General features: G+C 44.1%; 1 long non-coding RNA gene across 1 annotated transcript; it reads right to left on the reverse strand.

The window, feature by feature from the left end:
* Positions 1–1,330: 1,330 nt before the first annotated feature.
* On the reverse strand, positions 1,331–3,860 carry LOC137450379 (uncharacterized). The gene is made up of 3 exons (XR_010989579.1): positions 3,753–3,860; positions 2,855–2,957; positions 1,331–1,450 (listed from the first exon to the last, which is right to left on the reverse strand). It is a non-coding gene; the product is annotated as an uncharacterized lncRNA (long non-coding RNA).
* Positions 3,861–6,768: the final 2,908 nt, after the last annotated feature.

Below are 6,768 nucleotides of genomic sequence, written 5' to 3' on the forward strand. Positions count from 1 at the left end.
CACGGCTAACCTTCTGAACACTTTCCAGGCAGGCAAAGGTTATTACGTAAACAACTGGGAACTCTGCTGCACAATAAGTCTCTACCTTTGTCCCAGTCCTGCTAAAAATATCCTCACCCTCATCTCAAACTGCATTGTTCTGGGTTACAAGCTGTTACTTTCGTATCTGTATAATCAGTGATGGACAGTTGGTCACAAATTGCACCAGCTGTGCATTTCCAGAAGGTTCAACAAAAACCCCCAACTTTTAAGAAGTACATGTCATTCCTATTCCTAAAAATAAAGCTATCCTCTACTATGCCACCATTCTCAGCCTTTCCTCAAACTGGATAAAAATTGCCCCAATAGAGTGCTTTGGCAAAAAGAAGCAATCAGAGCAAACCTTGACCCTGATGGGAGCATGACCTTGAGGGCTAGGCATGGGCAGAATAGAAAGGGGAGATTCCTGTTTTGCTACATCACTCTGTAACTATACTTGGAAGGTCCCAAGAAATCAGACTGGAAAGTTGGGTTGCTTCTAGTTACAATAACTCTACAGTGGTATTTTTTGTAACTTGTTTATTTCTCAAAAATGCCTCTCAGGAATAAATACCAGAGAACCCTACTGGAGCTTTACAGGTAAACAAAAGACAACTTCCAATAGAAAGCTTTTAGTTGGAAGTGACCTTAAAAATCATGTAGTTCCAACCTCCCTGCCATGGGCAGCAATATTTTCTATTAGATAAGGTTGTTCAAAGCATTGCCCAGCCTGGTCTTGAATACTTCCAGGAAGGGGGCACCCATAACTTCTCTGGGCAACCTGTGCCAGTGCCTCATCATGCTCACAGTAAAGAATTTCTTCCTAATATCTAAATATGCCCTCTATCAGTTCAAAAATCACTAGCCATTGTCCTGTCACTACACTCCCTGATAAAGAATCCCTCCTCATCTTTCTTGTAGGTCTCCTAAGGTTTATAAACATTTGTCTGTGTGGCACATCCAAGAAACATGGTAGAATGGCATAGTATAAGATATTGGTACTTGTGTGGGTTAGTCTTATAAATAATCTCAACTCTGTGCCAATAACAGACTTACCATACTATGCCATACTCTCTTCCAGTCTGAACAAAGTGAAATAGAAATTAATCTGTAAATTACTTTAACCTTGGTAGAATTTCTCATTAATCTGTGGTTTCTCATTTCCCAGATCCCCATTGTTGCACAGAACTTCCCTTTTTACAGACAGTTCACTGTTTACATGATAAACATACTCCCTGCATTACCCTTCTGGACTTAAATTGCTCAAGTGTGAAAGCTTCAGTACATCCCACTTCCTTACCAGCCCCTTGAAACCTCCTTGATGACAGTGCTTGGTGACCACAACAGGCAGTGAATACTAATATTCCAGAGAATTTCCCCCACCAATGAAGCATAACATTCAGTTTCTCCAGCTGTTCTTATTCCTGGAAGCCTGATTGGAAAAAACACTGCGGAGGTAAATGGTAAATGTGGAGGTAAAAGCTTGGCACAGAGGCATCACCCACATCTCAAAAGAATTGACTGAAGAGGATGAGGCTGTTGTCCTGAGACTGGCAGCTCCTTTTGTTGCACTGCCAGGATAGAAAAACTCTTCAAAGTGTGTGTGTTATCTGGCAGCTCACCAAAGAGGACATTCCTCCAGAGGTTTAACTGGGACAATTTACTCCTTGCAAGCTGCTGGAATGGAGAGAATGCCTGCAGGGCTTCATGGCCAGTGCTGACCTTTGCCCTGTCATCCTTGTTTCCTTGTGCTGTTGGGTATTCACCAAATGCTGGTTTGCATCCAACAGGCACAGCCCTTCCCCAAGAGGCAGCCTGCACCCCAAATCACAGCAACAAACCCAATTGCCCATTTCTCCTGGTGGCAGGGGGATGTGGCCCAGCACTGGCAGAGGGTGGGGGTTTCTGTCTCTTTTTGTTTCTCTCTTAATTCTGTAAAACACCTCAGGCAGCAGCCTTTGAAATCAGACTTCCAGCCTACTTGACATAAGATACGTCACTTCAGTGAGTATGTTTGCTGTGGAAAATACTCCTGTTATGAGGATTTGCTAGAGATAAACCCTGCTGAGGTACATAGTAGCACCAGTGATGTCTCTGTCTCATCAGTCCTGTCTAGGCATCAAATCTCATCACCTCATAGGTCTTTTAGCTGTATCCTTCCAGGATACAACTGAAGCAACTGACAAGGGCTGGGAGAAAAATATTAAAATCTACCAGCACCTTAGATTATACCAACACAGGATCCCAACTACACAAACCCAGAGGGTTTTATAATGTATTCACAATTTACCAAGTTAATTTGTATCTTCCTCCTAATTAATTAACTAAACAGTAAGAGCCAGGACCCAGTCTCAGATCCAGGCATACCATCTGTCACAACCTGGCTCAGTCCCATCGTGTAAGGTCACCAGTCTGCTGTGAGTGGGCTTAATCCATGGGGTCCCACCTGCTTCAAATCCAGCCAGTTCTGAGGCAAATGGCCTCTCCTTGCACTTGCTGTGGCCCTGGATCTCCTCTGACTCCTTTCCATAGAGGCTAAACCCTGCAGTGCGGCCAGACCCTTTGTGCTGCCCAGAGCCATGCACGGGAAAACTCATCTGGGGTTACTGAGGAGCATTTCCACACTTACAGTTTAGCCTCCCCACCATGAGAACATGATAGGAAAGCATGAAGCAAAGTTTAGGCATCAGTACCACAGATGTGGTACTTCTAAAAGGAACTGGAAATTACGGACTTCTGAAAAAGGGCAGTCCTCTCTCTTAGTCACCCTGTCTGTGAATGCAAGGGCTGGGATGAGCACACCCTTGTTCTCCACACATGCTCACAGAGGACTCACCCACATTCAGCTGCTGTCCTTTCACAGTGTCCCATCAGGAATCCTTGGCCCTTTTCTCTCCACTTTTCTGTATAAAAAAAATGTCCCAGGAAAAGGCCAGTACCTAGAAGGTGATCAGCATATTTAGTCCTAGTTTAGCATCATGGTGGTTTCTTACAATGAGTACCTAGAAAGGCCACTGAGCATATTTATGAGGCAGAATGAAGCCTGCAAGCTGGCTAATGATGCCCAGGAAGATCTATCTGACCTGTACATGCACATAGTGCACCAGGAGAAGGTTCCCCAATGGGGCACTGCCACAGGGTGCAATATCACAAAGCAGGAAGTCACTATAGCTAAGATCCTTCTTCCAAGCTGCACAGCAGTGTGCCCACAACACATTGATTAAAGATTGGCAGGGTGAAGCCCTGTAATTACAGAGCTCAAAGGAAGACCTGGCTTTGATTTTGCTGGATTCCAAGTTTCAGTCACAGGCTGCAAACAAATCAAGGGTGTGCCTACAGATAGATGTGTTTTTCTGGATTGCACTCAGGGTGCTCAGTGCATTGTCAGGTCAGCATTCAGGTCTTCCTGCTGGTTTTGACATCATCTGAATTATTATATTTATTCTTCAAACCAGTTAGCTGTCTGGAAATACTCTAGACAAAAAAAAAACAACACCACACCACGACAAAACAAACAAAACCCAAACCAAACCAACCAGCCAAACAAAAATAAAACAAAAAAAAAACAACAAAAACCCAAACAAACAAGAAAAAAACCCCAACCAACCAACCAAAACCAAACGAGTGAAACAAAGCACAGTCAAAACCAACAAAAAACCCCACCCCAATGAAGCTATTAAGACACTTAAAGGAATTATTTATGATGAGAAATTAAAAGCAAGCATTGCACCTACCCCCAGAAGAGTATGTTCTTCAGAGAACAGCAGCTGTCCACCTCTTAAGCTCTGTTGAATATAAATGTGCTCCTTAAATGCATATATTACATAGTGAGAAGGACGCTGAAATGGACAATATGACTACTACATAAGAAACATAATAAAACTGTATGTTTAATGCATGTGTTTTTATCATAGCAAGCAAAACACACAGGCCATATGTGTGACTACCTCTGCAATTATGTGGTTTTAGTAAAACATTTGAAAACAACAAATGAAAAAAGGGATATTTAGGATGGATCATGGAATGGTGGAAGAAATCAAACCTTCCTCAAAGTTAAGAAAAGGAATATTTGTCAATATATATATTTCAAACAGAGAACTGCTTGAAAGAGTCCAACACAGAGCCACAAAGATGATTGAGGGAGTGGAATGTATCTCTTACAAGGAAAGGCTGAGGGAGCTGGGTCTCTTTAGCTTGGAGAAGAAGAGGCTGAGGAGTGACCTCATTCAAGTTTATAAATACATGAAAGGTGAGTGGCGGGAGGATGGAACCAGGTTCCATGTAAACACAAGGAAAAACTATTCACTGTGAGAGTGACAGAGCACTGCAATGGGCTGCCCCTAGAGGCTATGAAGTCCCCTTCACTGGAGACATTCATAACCCACCTGGATGTGTTTCTGTGTGACCTGCTCTAGGTGGTCCTGCTTTAGCAGGGGGGTTGCACTAGATGATCTTTTGAGGTCCCTTCCAACCCCTAACATTCTATGATTCGGTGTATGCTAAATTTGAAGTTAAAGGTGGAAGATAAAAATATACCTAGAGAAGCTGTACAAAGTTTTGTCTGCATTTATGGAAAAGCAAATGAAGACACAAGATAGCTTCAAAATAATTAAGAACTTTAGGGGCCACCACTTTTTTATTTTATTCATTGTAACTGCTGAAGGCAACTTGCTTACTGTTAAGAATAGGCCCTTTTGAGTGTCTGAAGTTCAGCACCTGAAGGACCTAGCTGGAAATGTTAGACAGAGAACCAGATGTGTGAATTATCTAATTTCCATTGATGCAAATTGGAGTGAAATGCCTGAAGCCTCTTTGCTGCAGCTCTGTGCTTTATGGATTTAGCAGAGACTTCAAACTCACACCAAACATTTGGAGCTTACAGAATTTTTCAACCAAAATCTCCAACAATCAATGAACTGCAGAATCACAGAATCACAGATCAACCAGGTTGGAAGACCTCAGGGATCATCAAGTCCAACCTATCACCTAACACCACCTGACCACTAAAGCGTGGCTCCAAGTGCCACATCCAATCTTTTTTTTTAACACCTCCAGGGATAGTGATTCCACCACTTCCCTGGACAGGCCATTCTTGGCCACCTGGGCACACTGATGGCTCATGTTCAGCTGGCTGTCAACCAGTACTCTCAGGTCCCTTTCTGCCTGGTTGCTCTCCAGCCACTCAGACCCCAGCCTGCAACACTGCATGGGGTTGTTGTGGCCAAAGTGCAGAACCAGGCACTTGGACTTGTTAAATGCCATCTTGTTGGACTCTGCCCATCTCTCCAGCCTGTCAAGGTCCCTCTGCAGAGCTCTCCTACCTTCTAATAAATTACCACCTGCCCCAACCTTGGTGCACCTGTTCCCCAACCTGCAAACATACTAATAGTGGACTCAATCCCCTTGTCCAGATCATCAGTAAAGATATTGAACAGGATGGGGCCCAGCACTGATCCCTGGGGGCCACCACTAGTAACTGGCTGCCAGCTGGATGTGGCACCATTCACCACCACTCTGGGCTCAGCCCTCTGGCCACCCAGTGCAGAGTGCTGCTGTCCAAGCCATGGATTGACAGCTTAGCCAGGAATTTTCCTCCTAGAGTTCCTGCTTGAAGTAGGTCCAGCCATCCTGGATCCCTTTGATCTTAAGAGCTGCTTCCCAAGGTACTCTCTGAGTTAGTTGCTTAAATAAGCTGAAATCTGCCCTCCGAAAGTCCAAGGTAAGGGTTTTGTTGTTGCTCCTCCTTGTTTCCCTGCATATTGAAAACTCCACTATTTCATGATTGCTGCACCCTAGACAGTCTCCTACCATCACATCTCCCACCAGCCCTTCTCTATTTGAGAACATCATGTAAGCAGGGCCTCACCCCTGGTAGGCTCACATAACAGCTGTATCAAGAAGCTGTCCTACATACACTCTAGGAACCTTCTAGACTGTCTCCTCTCTGCTGTGTTAAGTTCCCAGCAGATATCTGGCAGGTTAAAATCACCCACAAGAACAAGGGCTATCGATCTTAGAATCACAGAATTATGGAATCATAGAATCAACCAGGTTGGTAAAGACCTCAGAAATCATCAGGTCCAACCTATTACCAAATACTTAACACATCATGACAACTAAACCGTGGCTTCAAGTGCCACGTCCAATCCTTTTTTGAACACCTCCAGGGACAGGGACTCCACCACCTCCCTGGGCAGCACATTCCAAAGGCTGCTGATGTCACCATTGACTCTAGTTTGCCACCCTCTGTCTCCTCCCTGGAGAGACTGGTTTCATCGCCTTCCTCCTTTGAACCTAGTTTAAAGCCCTCTCAGTGAGCCCTGCCAACTCTTGTGACAGAATCCATTTGCCCTTTCTAGGCAGATTCGGCCTATTTGGGTCCAGCAGGATGACTTCCTTCTGCACATAGGAATATAACATATTTTTTTCTTCATGTCTTTGGAGGATGTAAGAAAAAACAAATCCCATGGATTTTGAAGGCTGAAATGAAGCAGACACCTTTTGCTGCTGGCTGCAATGCAAGTACACAGAGATGGCCCAAAGCCCAAAAAAATGCCTCTTTTTTTTCCCTTCTTTTTTTTTTTTTTCTTTAGGACCTTACAATTTGAGAAACCTAGGCAATCTTGCAGCTCATTAGTTTGGTAGTCCCTCTGCTTCAACAACAGAAGCAGAGGGAGATGTGACTCATTTCCCAAACACCACTACCTCTGGCAGCTGAAGACAAATTAGTACCCAGTCTCTGGGCCAACA

This window comes from Melanerpes formicivorus, unplaced genomic scaffold, assembly GCF_026170545.1.
Source record: "Melanerpes formicivorus ecotype bairdi unplaced genomic scaffold, bMelFor1.0.p_v2 SCAF_35, whole genome shotgun sequence".
Lineage (NCBI taxonomy): Eukaryota > Metazoa > Chordata > Aves > Piciformes > Picidae > Melanerpes > Melanerpes formicivorus.